Source organism: Bactrocera oleae, chromosome 5 (genome assembly GCF_042242935.1).
Source record: "Bactrocera oleae isolate idBacOlea1 chromosome 5, idBacOlea1, whole genome shotgun sequence".
NCBI classification, from domain to species: Eukaryota; Metazoa; Arthropoda; class Insecta; order Diptera; family Tephritidae; genus Bactrocera; species Bactrocera oleae.
In genome coordinates this window covers 47,192,609-47,216,163 of record NC_091539.1, presented here as the reverse complement: position 1 = coordinate 47,216,163, position 23,555 = coordinate 47,192,609, and the positions used below count along the sequence as shown (strand labels likewise).

Below are 23,555 nucleotides of genomic sequence, written 5' to 3'. Positions count from 1 at the left end.
AGAAGGGTTAAATAGAAAACTTAAACTGAACTTATTGAGACTTAGGTGGCAAAAATAGTATAGCCGGGAGAAAAATTACAGAAATCACAGGGTTCAAGTGCTCCAATATTGAAGTGTTGACATAAAATTTGCTCTTGATCATGGATAACTTTCTTAAGTTATTTGATAATACGGCAGACAAGAAGAACTTGTGATTATCAAGTTCTCATCATGTCTTTCAAACTTTACTTAAATAATTTTTTGAATAATTCGATACCTTTAAGTGATTTGTATTTGTAGTTTCCATCAATATTTCAAACATAATTACAATTGAATACTTTGAATGAAATTTGGTCGTTATAATATTTTTGTCAGTAGTAATGTAGATACCTTAATAGTAATATTCTGTAATCATGATTACAATTACTATTGCAATTATAGTATTTTTAAAATATTTGCAATTGAAATATTGGTTGTAATCAAAATAAAAATTCTTTATTTTATCGAAATTATATTTGTAATCGTGATTACAATTATTACTGTAATTGCAGCTGCAGTAAGTTTGGAATTTTCGTAATTGCAGTATTGGTACAAATGAAAACTACAATTTTCTAACTTTTTTTCGTAAATATTTTTGTAATCATCGTTGCGAGCAATACTCTGTAATCATGATTACAGTTTTAATTTTAATTGTAGTTGTAGTATTTTTAAAATACTTGTGATTGAAATATTGGTTGTAATCAAAATAACAAACTTTTTCTTTTATCGAAATTATATTTGTAATCATGACTAAAATTATTACTGTAATTGCAGTTGCAGTATTTTTGGAATTTTCGTAATTAAAGTATTGATTGCCATGAAAATTACAATTTTCTAACTTTTTGTAAGTTAGAAGTTTTGCATTTATCATTACGATTACATTAGTAATTATAATAATATATCATAATATTTGTGAAGTAACTTGTAATTTTTGCTCTATATTGAACTAATGTTGCAAAAATATATTTTGTTTTTGTAATATTCTTTATTATAATGATTACAATTCCTAGTTATAGCAATTTTAATTTTTACTACAGGTTTAACTGTAATTGTGTTTTTTTTTTTAAGTTTTGTTATACAAATTTGTCTGTAATCATGATGACGATTACAACAGTAGTTATAAAAATAATCATAATCATAATATTTTTGGAATAATCTGTAGTGGTAATTTTTATATTGCATTAATATTGTAAAAAATTACTTTACTTTGTAATTTCATTCCTAGTAATGATTACAATACCTTATTATTATTATTCTTTTTTTTTGGGCTCTAAGCAAATGCAATTGTAATTAAAAGCACGTTCAATTACAATATATCAGCGGCGAAAAGCATTAACTTACAACTTGCTTTAAAATTCCCACCATCAGTTTCTACTACCCTTCTGTTAATAACTCTTTTCGCACCCTTATATATTAGCACACTGTAACACGCAGAGCACCTCAAAACACATGTCGTCCTTTACGAAAAACTTGCGCTCAAAAACCTAACTCAAAGAAATGCATACAAAACTTTAACTACCTTGCATGCTTTGCACGCCATTACATTACTTGCATGCCACATTATTCATTCGGCGGCCTAGTGGATGTTCAGTGAATTTGCGGTTGCACAACTGGCTTATTTCTGCTTAATTTGCATGTGCCACATGCCACAAACAATATAGCTGCACTTTCCCAACAACTTTTTAGCCCACTCAGTCAGTTTTTCTGCGCTTTTGTACCGCTTCCGTCCAAACCGCACTCTTCTACACCAGTAGGTATTTCTTCTTTAGCTTCCTTGGGCGCACTTGAGTCGTGCATTTGCTTCCTGTCGCGTTGCTCTAATTGGCAAGTGACGGTAATCGGTTGTTGTGCTAAACTACAAAATGCAACTGCCGCTGACTGCCGACTATGTGGCACTTTGTTCGCCTCCACTCGCCGCATCTCTTTGTCGCAATTGTTGCAAATTGCTTTACCAGCCGCTAATTAGCATACAATGCGTAAACGAATGTCGGAAAAATGGCGACAACTTTTTCCGCTAACTTTGCAAAAATCCAGAAAAATAAGACTATGAAGTAAAAACAACACCAACGCATTATTTCACTGTGTGTTTTCGGTTGATTTGCTACAATTATGCACGAACAAGTTTCTCCGCACGTACAGATTTAAGTTTGATATAAAAGGTTTCTAAAGGAGACTTTAAGTATTTAAGTTGTTAAAGCTTCCAGTTCTATAATTTCGATATTCGAATATATTGTTCTTCTCCACCGAATCTTTACGAAAGTTGTCAGTGTTTACCAGGCATACTGGCCTCCAGTATGTAAAAAAAAAAAAGATTTTATGTAAAGTAATTTTTTTTTTGTTAGTTTTCATAATTGGGAGTATATTTTTAGATATTGGTTATTTCCTGATCATTTTCATACCACATTTCATCTCCGCCCAAGACGTTCTTCAAGTTTCTGCGAATCTAACATACCTATGATATATAGTTTTACAGTAAGGTTTTTCTCTGTCACAACTTGGAAATAGCAATTCTGGCCCCCATTAAGAACTATATTTGATTCCTGTTGCACGATTGGACACGATTCAGTTTCCCAGATTTACTAATTTATTTGTTTTTCATGAATTTAGAAAGTATTTATTACAGATTAATAAGTAATTTGATATATTCGTATATTTCAAAGCAGTATGCGAATAATGTTTTTCAAATAATATCTGACACTATTAATTTTCTATAATACATAAAACACGTTTTTTTTTGTTTTTTTTTTGTCTCATCTAAAATTACTCGAAATCGTTCCATACTTTTTCCTATCTCCCTTACAACGACGTTAAGAACCTTTACATCTCAGCGTATACCTCAAAAGATTTCTTATTGTTATAACAAGCATAATATGTGTTGCTGATTAAAATCCATCAATTACCATCTCACAAAATTTTACCCGAACTGATTCATTTAAACTGGGCGCTTAACCTTAATTATGTTCGTTTGCTTGAAACTTTAGGTTTCCACTAGAATCACTAAAAATGTTATAGAGATCCGTTCAGAGATCCAATGAAGGTCGTGAAGTCATCAAACAGTTTCCTCATAATAGTCCACACACCTCTGTTAATATTATAGTAAATGTTAAAGAAACAGTGCTTAAACATCAGGGTCAATTTTGATTATATAAGATAACTATGTTCGTTCCTTTAGTTGACTTTATACTATACTCATCGCATGGTAAAAAAACTATAGATAATTATTAATCTCTATGAAAGCTATAAAGCTGTAACAGCATTTCAATTTATTTCTAAGATCTCTGAAAAACGCACAGCCTCCATATATTCTTAATGTGTGTTATTCTGGATGTGATTTTTCTCACATAATTCCAATTTGTATAGAAAATTATTACAACACTAAATCTTAAAGAGCTTAAAGGGTAAACAAGTATCTAATATTCACAGATCATTACACGGCTGGCAAAACTTGATGAATTATAAGCAATTGAGAAGGAATATAAATTAGTCTTGGTCATAAAAAGTGCTGAAAAAATCGATATTCAAATTATTGTGCCGAAAGATATGAGCATTTTATTTTTTGGCCAATAAAAAATGCTCATGGGTATAAAGTATGTTTATAAAATACAAAACGCAAGTAATTTAAATAAGCAAAGCAAAAGTAAAACACTAAAGCTGAACAATCGGCTGTGTGTGCGGACAAATGAACAAAAACGCCAACTTAAAGGAAAGGGGGCTGGCTTGTGGTGTAGCGAAATCCATGCGGTTAGTGGAAAGTAAGGAAAGCAGAGAAAAATGTGCAACTACATATTTACAAGCATATGCACATATGCAAATATGTATTCCATTATTTGTATATACTTTTCTATTTGTATATACTCTGCATGTTTCTAGAAAATTTGCTGAAATATGTGATATTTCTTCTGATTTAATGTTTTGAAAGTAGTAATTTGAAGTGGCAGACATTTGTGCAATCACGTTTCAACATACATCCATAAGTACATACGTAATTAATTTAAGTATACTTTTACGTATAAACATTTTGCATTTCAAACTATTTGCGGTGGCAATGAAAATCAAATTAATCACTCTGCCAAACAATAAAAGGCAACAACATATTAACATCAAAAACGTATATATGAAACGTAAACATAAGTTGCCATTAAATACGTACTACATACATACTTTATAGATTTGTTACACTCTACGGAATAGGAGCAAAGTTTAGTATTTTGGAACGATTGTACAATATATTTAGGGTGGTCCATAAGGTGGTTAAAAAAATTTTAAATACGAGAAAATTAATTAAACTTGGTAAGTCTGCAAGAAATTTGTTTTTCTGACAAAGATTTCTATCGGCAGACTTCACGGTGGAACCTTCTGCTAACTGCTGAAAGTCGTGTTTTGTATTAGTTTTTAAGACCACTAATCATTGCAGTCGAAATATCTAACTCAGCTCCAGGGTGTTCGGTGGACATCAGCGAGATCGTCGACTCTATTCATAAAGTATCGATTTCAGCTTGCGATGAATTTAATTAACATAAAACGTTATTGAAATCAAAGACCGCTCAAAACTTACTACTGACCGAAAAGATGTTGCAATCACCATTTTCAAAGATAAAGCCCCAAATTGCAACTTTCGAGGAATTCAAGTTTTCTTATACACAGACATATCATACTGCATGTCAATATATGAACAAGAAATGTGAAGTTTGGAAGAAACCTAGAAGGAAGCTTCGGAGGCCCTATAAAGTATATATGTATATATAAATGACCAGCGTGACGAACAGAGACGATTTAGCCAATGGCTTTCTGACTGTTCGTCTGTTCATCTGTCTCTCTATAAGCAAACTAGTCCTACAGTTTTTGAAATATCGACCCAAAACCTTGCACACGTTATTATCTGTTCAAGAAGCTCCTCATTTGTCGGAACCGCCGATATATATTTATTGCAGATTTCTACAGTCTACAGCTATTTCAAACTTGTTATCAACTTTAAGAATGTTTCATATTTCATGGTTTCATGATATACTTGTATGCTTCTGAATTGGAACATAGAAACATTCTTGTATGTTCATAGTCAGTTATACACTATGAACTCCCCACTTTTCTTGTAACTAAATAAAATCGAGCTTATTCTATAGGCAAACAATTTCTTTTACGGTGATACTCATAGAAAATTTTTTTAAGAACATTGTTTATGAGGCACTTGTCATTGTAGAACGCTTTTACGAAGTTCCGAAATTTTTACGGATTATTATTTGGTTGGAAAATTTTTCATAAAATCAGTCTATTTATACAAGTAATTGTTTCGTTCAGTGGATGAAAAGAAAAACGTTCTTTTATATTTTGCAATGCAAAAATTGTAATATGTTTAAGGTTATTACCGCCGATTTCATGCGTAAGCCACACGCATGTATACACACACTCGCTTTACAATTTTTGAATTTTCCACCTTTCATGCCAGCTTGTTTACTTGCGTCTGCACCTATACACACACACACACAAAAATGTACAAATAAATATTTATTTAAAACTAATCTGAAAATTTGCGAGTCAAAGAGGAACAGAAAAAGCGAGAAAAAGTTGTAAAAAATTGTAATAAAATCAACATTTTTTTTCAACTCGCTAAAACAATAAAAATATAGACGGAAAAAATGCCAATAAAAGCACAAAATACAAGGAGAAAAAGTATACATTTTTTATGGTGCGGCAATGATTGGTAATTGCCAATTGCTCAGGGCACTGAGCTAATTGCTGCAGCAGGTTGTAAGGCAGGCAAGCAACAGCAATTTCAATTACCAGGGGAAAGGAGAGCCATTAAAACAAACGATAAAATAAACAATAAGAAATACTAAGCCATAATTGCCACTACACACACATATACATACTCGATTGTATGGAGAACAATGCTATAAAAAGGAAAAACACCGAAGGGAAGGGGGAAATGTAAACAAACAATGACCTCATTTAAACACGCTTGTACAATTTTAGCCAAATCTCAATGGTCGGTGTATCGAGTAAATGTTCGATAGGGAAAATTAATAAAGCAATATTTATCAGCCAAATAACTGTATTTTATAGGTACAAAATTATACAATGGAATAATGAGTTCAATGCCAAAAGGCAGCCGCCGCTATTTTAACCCCATAGTACGTAATTATTTTCAGGCAGCTCGCTTATGATGGCTCATACTGATTTCTAACTAAAAGTAACTGATATTTGCAAGTTTTAGCTATAGCATATTTTATAATCTGCAAAAATATTTATGGTAGTGCTTCACATGTGACGAGCTTAGTTGATTTAGCCATGTCCGTCTATCTGTATATACGCGAACTAGTCACTCAGTTTTTGAGATATCTTTTTAAAATTTTGCACACATTCTTTTCTTTCCAAGAAGCTGGTTATTTGTCAGATATTGTCGATATCGGACCATTGTAATAGCATATAGCTGACATACAAATTCGGTTTTTGTATGAAGACTTATTTATTTGTAAAGGGTATTATATCTTCGGTGCAACGGAAATACATACATACATACGGAGGTCATTCCCAAAGGTCTCGTGATTCTTATCAATTCAGATAATATCCTTCAAGCAAACTTTCGAAATACTGAATTTTTTTTTTATTTGTTATTCTCAACAACTCCAGTTGGTTATAGGTCAAATCTACTCTCACCACCTAATGTTGAGTTCTGTTTATTTTTTTGGAGATTGCATCTTTCCCTATAGCTGAGCTGCTTCTTAATAGTAGTTTGTGTAGGAACCTTTCTTGCTAAAATGTAGCTCATAATGCTTTTTGAATTTCCTGAGAGGTTTTCTTTATGGAGGAAATATGCTGGGAGGTTTGATTATTCGCCTCCGTAACCATGACACGATTACGTAATCGATCTAATGAATACAGCTCCCTAAAATATATCAGAGGAAGACTTGACGTTAATAAAATCTTTGATAATCCTCGATCGATCGATCCTTGAAATCGCAAATATCAAAGTTAACTAAATTTAGAAAAGTCAAGATTAATATTTTTCATATGACTATCAACGTTTTTTGGAAGTCAACGTGAAGCACTGCAAACTAACACTTTCAAGATGATATTCCAAAGTACTGTCCACGTGGCAGTCTGAAAAAATGCTTGTTTTGCAATTTTTTTTTTTAAGAGACATTTCATTAAATAAATAAATAAAAAAAAAATCACTAGAGAATTTAATTTACTTTAATAATCCGCGATTTATTTTGAAAAATTCTTCATAATTCAATAATTCTTCAAAATAGTGTGCCTCTCATGATTTTTCCAAAACTCTTGAAATTTTCTTTTAGCTAACCGAAAGGAGAGTCTGGAGAGTTCTCATATAGTTTGACTTAAGATACTTGAGCTTTAAAATAACCGTAAAAGTATTTTTCTTACTCCGTTTGCATTAATTTTGAAGATATTCAAATCAGTCTTTAAAAAAATATATTATATATCAAAATCCAATATACACTTTCTTCATTCACTTGTCAGTATTGCTGTTGTAAATGAAAATCACTTGGAATAATCTCAACGAACAAAAATTTACTAAAACAATTTATAATTTACATTGAAGTAAATGTTACATGAATACTCCTTAAATCACCACTTCTCATCTCTATCAGCGCACTCGTAGTGCTCCTAGATTAATTTTTGTTGATTTTAATCATTAACACTTGACAATTAATTTGTGCAAATGCGCAACTCATCAAATCAAGCGAACTTTCCATAAACAAAATGTAAATCTTACACTTGACAGTAAATTGCAACAACAATAGCAGCAACAGTAGACAAGCAGCTAACTCACAAATGTTTAAAGACACTCCCTACTTAAACAGCTTTTGCCGCCCGCTGAATGAAAACAGTAAGAATCAAGTTGAACTTGTAAAATCCTCTTTTGTGTCTGTCTACGCCTGCTTAGAAGCTTTTATTTGTGTGCCGCTTTTACTCTTTAGCTTTTGCTTTTGGCGCTATTGTCTACGACAGCTCGGCTTTTTTGCGCACACAGCAAATTACTCATTGTGCGGCCATTTTCATATAACATAGTAGCCGAAGTCACATACAAAATGTATTTATTTTGCCGAAAATGCTCACCACTTCATTTTAATTAAACAATAAAAGCTACTCATAAATCTCGAAAAATGCTTGACGTGGCTGCACTATATTGTTTGAAAATGTAAATCTATATATACCTGTAGGCAATGCAACTAGTTGTAAATTAGGTTACAACTAGTTGAGCTATGAGTTCAACTGTAAGTCCAACTGCCAGTCTAAGTAGATAGTTGAATATGCTTTTTTTGATATGAATGAATGAAAAATATTAGTATAATTTATATTCTCAGAACATTTTCTGGATTTTTCTTAAAAAGTACTGACTCACCAAAATAAGTAGTCATACCAACTTTTCCAAAGGTAGTTAATGTCGTATACGTTTTATAACAGTTTAATTTCAGCTTTGAATTTTTAGTTCTAACATTCTTATTGTAGTATTTTTTCTAAGTTGTTTGATGTTTCACTGTAGAGTGGCATCGTCCTGAGATTCATACGTATATTGGAGTACGCAACATTCCCTTTAGGAAAATCAAATAAAAATGATAACAATATAACTAAGACGAACAAACACCACTCTGTAGCAATGAGTATAGCACTTAATGGCATTTTACACATAGCACCCGTGAACATTGCCAGTAGCTGCATTGCTGCAAAGTGCGTTGTAAGGCTCAGGAAAGCTGGATATATCAAGGAGTCCAAACAAAGCCACGTCGATATTCTCTGCTCCTTCGACTGCATTGATGAAAATTTGGTTCACTGCTTTGCAGAGGCTACTCGTGACGACTTTTTCTCTGCTCACATACCGACGAAGGAAATGGGGATGGGAAGTAGTCGCGGGAGAAGAGGCGCATTGAGCTTTTACACGGATGGATAGAGGCTAGGAGGGAAGGGTGGAGACGAAGTTTTCTGTGAGAAGCTCTCCGACAATCTCAGATTTAGGCTACCGGACCAATGTAGTGTTTTTCAGGCAGAAGATAGCAGCCACTTATTAAGTGCAGCCTCTTTCAGGGAGCATTCACTTCGACAGCAGACCGACAATACTAGCGCTGAGTTTGCGAAAAATATGCATATTTTACTTAGGCTGTTAGGTTAGGTCAAATGTCCAAGTGAGATCCCTATTAGGATCGGATTACACAAACGGGAGATATCTTCTATTGACTTTCGCTTGCCATAAAAAATCAAAGAAATCGAATAACTTGCGTCAGTGGGTCGTATGACTATTGCCACTTCCTCAATATGAGGGATCTTTAAAGTCAGCCAGAAGTTTATATCAATACTCTTGCAGATTATTCTAATGCTGATGTTGACAAAAATTCAAAAAAAAAACCAAGTAACAAGAAAAAACGATAACATCGTCTGCGCCGAAGCTACAATATCCTTCACAAATACAAAAAATTCCTTAGAAGAACTTGATTTTGATCGATCACTTCCATGCCGAATTTGGTAAAGATACCTCGTCATAGGAAAAAATTTTCCATACAAGCACTTGATTCCGATCTTTGAGGTTGTATGGCAGCTATATGCTGAAGTTGTTTGATATTGACGGTTCCGACAAATGTGTAGTTTCTTGGAGAGAAAGAGAAAATTTTTAGGGTATAAAGATGTGGGAAGATTTTTTCAAAAGAAAAACGATACAAGTGTCAAATATTTGTGCAGCCAAAATCAAGACTGTGGTGAGAGATAAGGCTGCTAGTTTTAAAGTTGGTAAAGAGAAGTAACTTAGTCTTTTGCTGTTGTGTGGCACTTTCGCTGCTTACTCTTTTAGAGGCCAGCGATAATAATAGTGCCATAGAAATATCAAACTTTTATACATACATGCACATATAAGTAAATATGTACATATACATATACATATATAATTAACAACACTAAAGCTGGAAATTTCAATAAGTCTATCGAAAATACCATAGCCATGTGTGTGTGTATGAACAAAGTTAGGGCAACGGTGATCACCAATAAGCAAGAATATCCATTATAAGCCCGGGCATAAGCAGCAGCACAAAAGCTCATGGGAAAGATTAACTATGTAAATGTGCAAGTGTGGGATATGTGTATTATAATGGCCTGAAATAAGTATATTTGCGCACACCTGCAAGCTCACACATATATGTATAACAATACATTAAATAGCTCGGTGCAGCTGCTATGGACTTAAGCATCTTAAATAAAAAGGTAGCACACATGTAAAGGTATGTGCATGTGTGAGGAAATGATTATAGGATAAGCGCACTTCAGGCAGTTCGGGGCAACTTGCCAGTTGGAACGGTCGATTTCTTCTAGCATGAGGCTACTTTAGCTGCATGGCTATCAGTGTTATCAACAGCATGACCAACACTGTCCGCATCATCATCATCATCATCCGCATGGAAATGCTGCCAAGTCGAATGTAGATTGGTAGTTATATCACTCTATTGGTCAAAGTCGTTAACTCAGCCCTCAAACTATGAGCACAAGCTGTATGAAGTCAAGCGAGAAAAAGCATAAAGTTACAAACGAATATATATATACATAATTACTCATATGTTTGTACTGTCATATATAAACAACCAGCTTTTACCGTAACTATTACGGTGTGCCGTTTTTGTGTGTCTAGCCTAGAACCTAAACTAAGAAAACCTCAGCTTTAATACGCCGTATATGCTAACAGTTAATAGTCAACATCTGTAATGACTTTATTCAGCTACTTGTATATACATTTACATTAGGCTGGGTGGGTTTATTGGAAAAATTGGTTGATAGACACCTCTAAGAAGATTATCCAAGTATGAGCTCTAGCGGTTTTCTATTTTTTTCTTATTATCAGAAAGAAAAATTCATATCTCGCTTCCAACTACTTTATATATCGTTATATATATTTTGTAACAACTTGAATGCACTAGAAATGCTCTCTTACGGCTTTTTCGTGAACCTAACCGTTTAAAAGATATTAGAAGCTGAAATATTTTTAAACCGAATGGTTTTTACTTTTGATATTATTCAATGAATGCAAATCCTTTTAAATTGCAAAGCTCATAGTCTTGTAGGAAATTTTCTGTTCTAGAAAAACGGCATATATAATTTTTCGATTAAATCAAGCGTTTATGGGATATTGATCGTCAAGCATCACATTCGTTTTTCGACCCACCCTAATGTACATATACATATGTATATGTCTATGTTAGTAACAGCACCTAATTGTAAACAGTAGTAAACTTCTATGTAACTTCCTTCTGACGCTTCCTTACAACACTTCCGTGTGACCATAGGTTGCTAGGCAATTACTGTTGGCCCTGTCATTTGCTGCTGGTTTCGCTGCTCTTTGTTTGCTCAATTTACGCAAAGTCTTGTGCAAAGTTGTGGCAAGTGTTTAATGTTACACAAATACATTTACTTGTGGATTAAGGATGTCCTTAAAATTGTAGAAATACTTCACAATGACTGGTAAATATTTTTGTGGCATAGACCTGATTGACTAACATTACACGAACTCTTGTAATATACTCGCTTGGTATGACCTTCAGTGACTTCAACGAATTTTGGCTTTTTCAATTTCTGCTCATTTTTGGAGCGCCATTTTTCAGATTATTGAAGAGTTTCCAGATCATAGTCATAAGTTCGTGACCAGTAATTATGCGTTTAATGAAAATAAGGTCTTCAACTTTATTGCCAAGCAACGCCTCAACGTCGTTTTTGTAAACGATTCATGTCTTTTGATACGAGCTTCGCATTGGCACATTTCATACCCAAAATCTGTTGAGTCGATTTATAGTACATAGATGTTCAGATGCTTTACTATCTCTCTGTTGCCAATTCGACGGTTTGCAAGCGCTGTTTCTTTAACATTTTCGATTTTATCGTCATTAAGAGAAGTGGATGGACGACTAGTAAAAACATTTCCGATTAAAATTTGATCAGATGATATTTCCAGCAGCATAAATTAAGATATGTCTGTAAGTTTTTTAACAAAAATCATACATTTATGAAAATTGCACATTACAAAGGCCGTTCCACATAACCTGAATACACAATATTTGGATAGATCTGTCACCTCAGTTGAGATTAGTTAAGCTTTCTCAACTTTGATCGAGAAGCCTGTGTTAGTTGACTAGACCAATGCTATTCTTATGAATACTAGGTTCTTGGTTTTAACGGTACTGTGGCACGGTTACTGTCAGCTTTGAAATCAGAAATAGAACCATTTTCGTCAACAAATGGTGCTCTGAGTTGATTCCTCCACTGGGGAGTTAATTGTATCTTCTGAAAATAGGACTATTTCTTCCATTACACAAGTGTAAATATTCAAAGGCGTTAAAGGGATTTAGTCTAGAAATTTAAAAATATTAACATTTTATTTCGCTTAAACTGTGTATTATGGAAATAAGATAAAAAACTGGGTAGCAAAAATATCAATTCCGAGCATTTATCATTTTCCAAAAAACACTTGGAAGTCCGGACCTCTTGAATAAAATACTCATTAACTATCATAACTATTATTATTCTAGCCTAAAATCCAGAATGTTTAAAAATTTATGACAAGTTAATGGAACGCGTGGAATAACGATATTTTACTAATTATCCGTCTAAATTTCTACGGCTAATATTAAGAACAACCCTATGCACAATAATCTATGTACATACCAATTAAAATGTACAAGTATGTGCTAAGCCATTAACATCTCATTTCATTTTAGCAAGAAAAGCTGCGTAAATATATATCTATTAGGAATAAATATATTTACTGGGATTTTAGTTCGACTTGAAAGTCGCAACTTCAAATAAAATTTAATATATATTGAATGATATGCAATGCTAAGAGTTGTCAAATGTACAGATAGTATATTTAGAATCGTGTGAGTATAAATTTATTAAGAAAGAATGATGCAATGCAATATATAACATAATCGGAAAACGATCTTTCTAGCCACTTTGATATAAACAACCTTCGAATTAAGGTTAGTTACTGAGAAAAAACGATCTTTTATGAAGAAATTTATCATGGTATTGATTGGTCAGTTTGAACGGCAACTATATGCTATAGTGGTCCTATCGCAATAATTTATTCAAAAATTGTAGCGTTGCTTTGAAGAATAATCCATCTCGAATATCATGAAGATAATTTTTCAAATAAATAAGTTTCCTTTACAAAAACTTCCTTTTGATGAGTTAGTTTGTATGGCAGCTATATAGAGTATTATAGTGGTTTGATCTCCGACGAATAGCTCGTTACGTTAATCATTTACTTACATACATATTTTATAGCGTATTCGACGTTGCCCTCTAGGCATTGCAAACTTCGTGGCAAGGTTAAAATATATTATTCAGAGTATAAAAATAAGTACGGAAGTAAAGTGCTCGCGGCCAGCCGAACATTAAATTTTTTCACAATTTGAAGTAAAAACCAGTAAATATAATTTTTCTATAGCTTATAAGTACATATAGACTCATTGATATACCTTACTTAATATCCGGAAAATTTATATTTCATTATATTTGTTCTGCATATGGGACTTGGAGAGAGGAAAAAGAAATTTCATAAATTTTTCATAAGATTCAGCATGTATACGGTGTAAAAAAACAACTGACATATGGACTAATATCATAAATTTTGGCACAATTTAAGGTCCTCATTTTAAACATACGGCGGCGGTGGAAGTATAGAAGTATCGATATGAATTTTTGGATCTGTAAGGCCACTTGTTAGAAGCCTTATTTGCGAATGGTTATTGTTAAAAATCTTTACTAAAGCCTATACCTATACTATAGACACAAGCAAATTGATAGAAATCAAAAAGGCCTTCCGTGTGAAGTTTGCGTAACTGTAGTCCCATTTTACATTTCAAGCGGACAGTACCGCGCCCATTAAAAAATTATTGAATCTTTTGCAACTTGTTTTCTGGAAATTTTTTCTAGATTCAGAGAGTTTTTATAGATTGAGGCTGTATATATACATGTACTATATAATATAATATATGTACATATATTTTCAAAATTGATATAATATATGATATTCTACTTCCACTAAAACCGACTAAAACCCGACAGGAAATCTTATAAACATAGACATGTAGTTTCCATATTATCGTTGATGTCTATATAATGAACAATTTAGAAAAATAAAATATAATATCCACCATGAAAATGTAAAGCAAAGCGTTTCATTAGAAAAATTGCAGTAAATCTGTAAACTAAACAGAATGCCTCGAAGCAATGCAGCCGGTCAGCTGGTGATGCGCACTTGCATACATAAGTGCATACAAACATACATCAAAGTGGGAACTTAATTAAACGCGGGCCGCCTGTAATAGGGCGGCAGTGAGCCCCAGGGATTGCATTCGTCATGCAAGTATAATATTAGCCCGCAGCCGACAATGCAAAACCATTTCGCAGACACTGAGTTTGTAATAAACATACATACCAATATACATATGTATATATATATATCTAGATTTATGCACACATGCATGTTCAATTGATAGTCTACTAAGTAAATGCTGATTTCTTTATTGTAGAGTAAATACAGGCCGCATTCAAGGAAAAATAAGAAAATCACCGCTGTGTGTAAGTATAAACACATGTACTTGTATATGGCTATGACGCGACAACCGCAAGTCGGGCGCTGCCACAATAGCTATAGCATGTATTGAAATGCGAACAATTTGATTTCGTATGAAACTCACCTCGATTGATTTTTATTTTATTCCAAATTTTGCGCCGCTTTGTTGTTGTATTCGCTTACGGCCAATGCAAGTGGCAAGCAACGCGTGAAAGCCACGATGCGCCGCTACTTTGTATACACACACTTGTATACCACTACTCATACATAAATATGTATGTATATAGTATATATATGGCTATACTAATGGCGTATACCTCCTTTAGTATGCTGATGTATTTATGGCTGTTTCTATTTGTATTGAAGTTACCTGTAAACAATTCGTGTTATTTATATTGAAAGCATGTTTTCATTTTCATCGATGAGCACATCACTACGTTGTCTTAATTTCTTTAAAAATGTCTCGGTTACTTAAAACCGGGCGGAATAGATACTGAGAAATGTATGTTTATATGATTTTATATATACCAATTTTTTAAATTTATGAGACATTTATGAGCGAGTTTCAAGAAAAATGTATTAGTAGAAATAAATTTCTTAATTATGCATTTTAGTTTCATATTACTTTTGTCACTTAATAATTAAACATTTTAAAAATATTATTTGGAATAAAGTTTAATCAGATTTTTTATTTACTTGGAAAAACCGTAATTATTTTCCAAAAAAAAATTTAAGTTAAGATTTGGTTTTATTAAGAAAAATATATAAACTTGTAAAGTAACGAATACTTGTAGAATAAGCAACCAGCATTAAATATAAGAGTTTGCCATAGCTGAATGGTAAAAAATCAAACATGACACTTTTATAAGAATTTCTACTACTACATTCATTTGAATTAAGGCTTACTGTTAGTGTGAAATTACAAAACTTAAACAATTTTTTCGTATCACGAACAACAAAATTATGTTTTAATTTTTTTATACTCTTGCAATATATTGCTACATAGTATAATAGTTTTGTTCACCCAACGGTTGTTTGTATCACCTAAAAATAATGAAGTTAGATATAGGGTCATATATGTATATACACATAAATAATCAGGATGACGAGACATGTTGAAATCCGAATGACTGTGAGACACATCCGTAAGTCCGCCATAAACTAACCTAAATTAAGATATAAACCAAAAAAAATATAGAAAATGGGTGAAATCGAATGATAACCCCGCCCACTCCTCATATAATGGTTTTATTAAAAACTACTAAAACTGCGATAAATGAATAACTAACTAACATCCGGGATATTAAAGGGGTTTTATAAGAGCAGATGTCAAAATTGGACGACGGGCTGGGCACCGCCCAAATTTAAAATAACATGGATGTATTTTTCTTATAACGGTGAATTTTTGTGCCAAAAATAAATAAAGTCGGGTGAAAACTTTCCCTAACCCCAACATCGGGTTGATTTTACACCACATATGTTGGTGACGGTATGTGAGGTACTTTAATGGAACTCAGAGAGCATTGTATTCTGTTAAAAATATGTTTTATTGAAAAAAAATAGATAAAATCGGGTCAATACTATCCCAATCTTTCATATACCTAATGTATGATTTTTAAACTTTCGGTTAGCCTTAAGCCATATATGCCGGTAATGCATTATTAATGAAAACACCAACTGATTTACTGACAACAAATAACTGTAAATATTTATATTTTTCAATTTTTACATACCTTTTACATATATGAAAAATGTTTGCAAAGATTTTCAAATATTATTTTTTTCCAAAGACCTCATCGCCTTTCTTTGTCTTCACTACCTTCTGAAAATTATTTTATAGGTTGCTTGTATTTTAGGAGTGTACTTGGTTGAAGTAGAAGGGCTTTTAAAATTAGGAAAATAGACAGAAAGAATCAAAACTGTTTTAAAAATTTCCAGAGGTGAGAAATCAATCAGTTGGGTGAGCATCTAATTTGTTTAAATTCTATCATTTCGATATATTCAAAAATTGGTTAATATACTCCTAAATAATATATATATTTTTTTTAAGTATTATGTATTAAATTTGTTAGTAATAACAAACGGGCATTCGACCTTTTCATCTATTCAAACCTCTGTTAAACATATTTTGAAAATATTTTGAATACGAATTTCTGTAAAAATTGATAACAGAAGTGATATATACATACAATTCTTATTGAGTTGAATATATGCCTAGAGATATTATGATATTAAAAATATTCAAAAAGTCAAAATTTCGAAAAAAATAAGTCAAATTCTCTATCAAAGTACTTGCTGTTTCCACCGCTCGCAGCGGAATATACCCTACTAATCGTTCTAATTATTGAAATTTCCCGCCTAAGTCCACTCACAAATCACACCATAATTCGAGTATATATTTCATCGTTCGCAAACGCACATTTACATAAGTATCTGCATATTAATGTTTGTTTGTATGTATTTCATAGTTATTATGTTAATAAATTAATCGTTTGTTTTAATAAAAATATTTGTTTTTTAACATTACACGTGAATAATTAGATTTGCTCCAACACGAAACTACGCTGTGCGACGCACACCAACTAAACGCGAACTGAAAGCCGAATATGTATTGAATTGCCATCTCAGCGGTGTCGAACGCGCCTCTGCATACGCAGCATGAGAAATTTGGTTTCGAATTGACCAACACAACAACATACCGTTTTTGCCTTAGCGGCAGAACTGTAGAAAAATATCGGACACGTTGTGCGCGGTGAGTGAGGGAAAACATCCTATGCTCGTAAGATCAGCGAAAACCACTGGCGATTCTATGCACGAGCGATACACATAAGTTACGACACACATACATATGTGCGAATTCGCAATGTCGGAAAGTAATTTTAAATACAGTCAATGAAGAACACCCAACAGGAAATTAGTACCCGAAATATATATCTGGATTATTATAAGGTGTTACAAACTACCATCGATCTATCTTTAACAAAAGTCCATTTGTCTAACTGAACGTGAAGTAAATTGCAAAATTGTTCTGGAAAGGCCTGAAAAAGTGGTGGGAAGTCGAACCACAATGGTCTTCAAGAGCATTAGATGCGGTGGCCATATACCTAAAAATCTGCCTTGCAATTTCATTTAGGAAAGGCCCTTATTAATTCAGCCCGTTAACCGCATCGACAAAACAGACCACCAGATACACCTTTCTTGTCATAAACGGTTGCACAAACCATACCCTTCGCAAATACGAAATATTCCATACAACAACTTTATTTTTATCGGTCAGTTTGTATGGCAGCTATACGCTATTGTGGTCCGATCTGAAAGGTTAATGGTTACAAGAATCTAAGAAAAAATTGAGCCTGACCCGGTTAAAATAGATTTTAAGCATGCTCGAATAAACAAAAGCAAATAGAAAAAATTATTTTTTAATTACAAAACGTTTGAAATTTATATATTTCACATATTATTCTCTCGGTATAGAAATCTATTAAAATGAAAGTTAAAACATCAATAGCAAAACCTTGTTTTCAAATATACTAAAATTAAAATGTTTCTAAAATTTTGTTTACAATCTATGTTTCTTAGATTAACTTTTCGATTTTTCTTTTCGCACACTTTTTCTGTAACGTAAGCAAACAAGTATTCTTTACTTCATATTCTCATAAAAATTAAATTTTTTGAAACTAGTGAGTATTTGTTTGTTTCAAAGAAACATTTTCCAGCAATTATAATAAATAAAAATTTCTTGCAATTATACAGCCCACGGTCTCTCAACAACAATTTATTGTTATTAGCTAGCGATTTTGAAAACCCAGAATATCGGGCAGACACATTTCGGGTCTTTTGTATAAATACATATATATATATATACATGTAGTACTTAATACGAGTTAGTCATATTACGAGATTTTATAGACATAAGTTTTAAGTGTGCAAATAATTGTTGCTGGAATATACAGTTGGCTATGAATGAGCAGAAATCTTGAATAGAATATTAATTATTTAGAGTAAATATTTACCTCTTACTTATATTTGGAGAAGGATTGTTATTCGAACGAAAGCCGAAAAAGTTTTGGAAAATAAATTTTTGTGAAATAAAGTTTAAAAAAAAATATTCTAAAGATAGTTTACCAAAATCTAGTCTAAAGTTCCTACGTTATCCCATCAATATTTAGAAGAATAATATTTAATTCCCAGAGCTTAGCGGTCGACTTCATTCTTATATGTGCGAATGTAAATTTTGTAGATTTTTCTACGTCATCAAAATTTTCAATACAGTAGCCTTAATATGAAAAAAATCTTCAGTTTAGAAATTTCAAAATCGTGTTATAATATTATATATGAGAAAAATTTAGATATTTTGAAGTCCATTTTTCTAAGCAAGACGAAATTGAAATATTAAGATATCAAAACTAAAAGATTATATGTATAGTCGTGTCTGTATAGTCCTTTCGAACATTTTTTGACACTCAATATAAATATAAATACTGATATTTTTAATATCAATATTTACTTATTAATATGTCAAGCAATTATTTATAACAAATAAATTAAATTTCTCCAGATTACACGTTGTTGAAATATGGCGTGTCCATCTTGTCACGGTTAAGATTATCAATTCGAAGAAATGTAATCAAGCTTAAAATCTTAAAATCAATATGCCAAAAATGTTTGACAAACGCTTCAAAAACATGGTTACGATTGAAATGCATTTACAGTTAAGAACAGTCTTTTGCCAGTTTTATTTTGACCAAATAGATTTATTCTTGTAGTGTTGCCGAGTCCGCAACTTTAAAATGAATGTGACATTTAAAATAATTTGAATTTTAAAAAATCTCTTTGTAGAGATATTTTTATATATTTAGAAGCGCGGACTGCATTAATATGGCAAAAGGATTGGATATTTTCTAGACTAGCATATCCACTAAAGTTTTCTTTTATAATTTTCCAGTTTTCAATATTTTTTTAAAGGCTAGCAGTAATCTGTCATTATATACATAACTATCCCATTAACTTTAATACCTCTCTTTAACCACGTTTAGTTTCTGGTTTAACCGCTCTAACTGCTCCTCACTAGAATTTCCTAATACGAAAATGTACAAGATGTGTTCAGACAATAACGGGAATTTTAAAATTTAATATTTGGAGATTCCAATTGTTAACAAGCTTCTAAAGTACGATTAATACTATGTTCGACACAAAATTCGTGTTTTCATAGACAACTTGTGTTTTCATCCATACAAAATCTGTCAAACGAAAACACAGTTTTCGCTGAAACCCCCTTGAAAACTTACATTCCACTTATTCTAATCGGTTCCTGCTCTAGTTCAATCGATATTATTAGAATCCATATTTTACCAGCCCTAAATGTCAGTCGACAATTTGTTTACATTCCATAATTGGCCCAAACGTACCCTACAAGAAACTGCTGATGGATTCACCAATACACTCACATTTGATATGTCAGTACTGTTAATTTACATTTGCATTTTTAAATTCAGAACTATCCACTGATTGGAGAAAGACGTACGCAGAGGTATTGAGAGGAGGAGATGGCATCAAGTGAAAATTTATTTTTATATATTCATATTTTATTATTTCATTATATTTTTCGTTGCATTCCTTTTTATATTTAAGTAAATTATTATAACTAATTTTGATTAAAAGTTTGAAATTTGTTAAAGAAATAAAAATTATATTATCTACTGCGCAAAAGAATTTTTCACTTCTGATAGCGTTTCAGTCATAACTGACAATTTTCAGCTATGACGGATTTATGGTCAACAATGACTCAGAAGAAGACATGAGAGTGAGCAGTATAGATATATAGTGAATCAATTTCGAATACCCATGTGTTAAATAGAGATGCAAACTCACACACATATGTTTGTTCACACACATTCTAAGAAAATAAAAGAAACTTTGTTCTGCGCGCTGACAAAATTTTTTCAGCTATGACTGTCATATTACCCATCAGATGACCGTCACTGTTCTTGTAGGGTACACAACAAATGTGAACAAATAGATGTGTGAACTGTCCATGATAACTCATCGAAAACACAAAATGTCGGTCAGGACGACTTTGGTTCCACAATCCACAAATTGTGTTTTCAAGAGGATTTCAATTCGGTGCGAACATAGTATAAGTTTTCAGCTTGTGTTCATTGCTTACTTTGTCTGTAACAGCCGCTAAGGTTAGACACTTTCAGTTCTATGAGCTTGGCAATTTTCGTTTGTTTGTTCATGAATTCTTAGCCAAGAACAATACTGTAACGATGCCCCAGCCGCCATATTCACCAGACATGGCTCCGTGTGACTTTTTCCTCGTTTCACAAGATATGTAGATGAAAATCGCTGAAAGAGCTAAAGGCTATCCCAAAAATCGACGATTGGAAGAAGCGTTGGCATAAGTGCATAATATCAAATAGGGACATTTTTAAAAACGACAATAATAATGTAGACGAATAAATATTCATTTTTTTCAAATAACAAAATTTACCGTTGATTTTAGAACACACCTCATATGCGGATGATTGCGGATATTGTCTAACTTGATACTCATTCCTCCTAGAAACTGAAAGTTTGTCAGCATATTTTGCCCAATTTCTTTATAATTTGATGTTTTATAATTCTCCAGGGAATTTTTGACTATCAACACAAAACTTTTTTAAACTTAAATTTCCGGAATAATTTGAAAAAAATCCAAACTTCATGAATTGCCGTATATGAGGACCTTCAAATTTTCCACCTTTCAGCTTTTCCATACTAGGCTTCGGAAATTTTTTACGTATTTTTTCACGTCCAAAGATTTGACAAATTGCTTTGTCATTTCCAACTTGATCACGGATTAAATCACTGAGTTCATACTCAGACTATAACTTTAGCATACTGTACCGATTTCTGAAAATTCGATGACATCATTGCTTTTGCGGGCATGCCAATAATTTTTGATATACAAAGGGAGATCTTCAGTGACTTAAATAGGACATTTCGAAAACTGTAAGTCGAGATATCTTCACGTCCGAATTTTTTTAAAACTTTAAAACCTTCCGCATAAGTTTGCGCATATATTTGGAGAAGCCTGAGAGTGGGCATCACACTTTTAAAAGCAGGAAAAAGATGCTCAGTACTCTAATCATGACTCGGAAAGTAAATACTATGTACAACTGTATGTAAACTGAGCACTTGAAAACATCAAAATATGCTGAGATATCAAAAGCTACCTTTTTTTTATTTAGTTTTGTAGAGCTGGGTAATACAATATTTTGAATAAATACAAAATGATTACAACAGTGATAGCAATTTTATATGGATTGCTAGTAACATACTTTGTATATCGAGATGCATTGTAATAATGCAAAAGCTCGGTACTTCCACGAGGTAGTTTTTAATATTTTTACGAAAATGTTATATAAATATATAGAAATAAATTTCGGGAATCGATTGTTTAGAACTTAGAAGCGTACCAAAAATGGAATACTGAGAGCAACAGTTAGTGTTAGCCTAACAACCAAAGAGTAGTATTAAATAAGTTTCATCCATACCCTAATTTGTAGCTTAATGGAAGAATAATTCAGATGACGGTGGTTTTAGTTTAATTTCATCTGCATTATAAAATTAGTAAATATTTGCATTATATAAATAAATATTAAATTTAAAAATTTGTTAACGTAATTTATTTTTTCTACTTGCAGGTATGTGTCAGACGTAATTTGCACGCTATAAAAATATTTATTTGAAGCCGATTCGACGCCAGAGTAAAACTGCGAATGCAAAGAAATTTTTAGCAATTTTTTAAATTCTTAAAGAATTTGTATGTATATATTTTATATTATATATTGTGTATATATATATTTACTTCTTTTTCCTAAAAGGCAAATTATTCATGTTGTGACAGTTGCACATAGCTCTTTCCTGTCATACACACTCTCCACAAGTAATTGCTCATTCTGTCGAAGTATTTCCATTAGAATTCCCTTTATTTAAGGGTTAATTATTTTATTTTCTATTTGAATTTTTTGAGGATTTACATAAATCTTTGGTTGCCAACCAGGCGTTTAAATTAAAATAAATACCGAAGTCAGAGGGAAGATATGTTAAGGCAGACTGATATTCAATGCGAAATTATATATAAAATTCTGTGCTTCTCAAAAGTAATTTCTTAAGTAAACATCCTATACAGTATAAACCTATCCCGCTTACACATAAATGTCCATTATTTGCTTATATACAATATAAGCACATATACATTTATAGTACATATGTAGTCACTGGTCGCTTATTCAACTGACCGTTGCCATTGTTTGGCCACAAACTTGTTTTTATTTTTTTTATTTTTGTGTTTTGTTGGTTCTTGTTTGTTAGTTTGGCTTGTTGTTTGTGGCTTTTAATCTTTTTCTGTAACAAAAGTTTCAAAAAACTTATCGCAAATAACGGTCGACAGTTAAGACATTGTTCGGAGGTGGTGACAAAAACAGTCATGCCAACTTTCTAAATTATATGAAGGCATAGGACAATTCTACTTGTAGGTATGTTGTGTATGAAGGTGTTGCGGTAAAAGGATATTTGTTCGTAAGTATGAGTATATCCATATAATATAAGACAATGTTCAAGCAAAAATTTTGTTTGGATGAAGACGAAAATAAGCATTCTTATAGTTTAATATTGTCCAATTAAATAGAGTTTGTTGAAGAAATGTAGTAATACTTATGAACAATTTGAGTTTCAAGCTTTTATTTCCCTTTGGGCTCCATGATTTTATATTGAACCTACACCTAGAGTTTTCAATAAAATTAAATGTATTTAGAAAACCATTTATTTATCTTCCAACGGAGGACTTAAAGTTTTAAATATTTAATCAAATTTTCATATTAAGGTATAGTCCTCAAAACGTTTTTGAACCCCAGTGTCATACCTACAACATGGCCCATGTTAGAATTGATGACCGCCAAGTTTCATGATCTATCCTCAACCA

At 32.2% G+C, this 23,555-nt stretch overlaps 1 protein-coding gene across 4 annotated transcripts in view; it reads right to left on the bottom strand.

Annotated features, from left to right (window-relative positions):
• Positions 1–17,263, bottom strand: part of LOC106616001 (frequenin-2) — a 138,850-nt gene extending 121,587 nt beyond the window's left edge. Inside the window, exons 1-2 of one of the 4 annotated variants that reach the window (XM_014232443.3) lie at positions 17,115–17,263; positions 14,712–14,957 (exon numbers count right to left, since the gene is read on the bottom strand). The gene's annotated coding sequence lies outside the window, so the exon portion shown is untranslated. Of the gene's footprint in view, positions 1–14,711; positions 15,081–16,320; positions 16,470–17,114 lie in introns of all 4 variants that reach the window. The other 3 variants (XM_070109367.1, XM_070109366.1, XM_014232444.3) reach the window with 3 other exon arrangements.
• Positions 17,264–23,555: the final 6,292 nt, after the last annotated feature.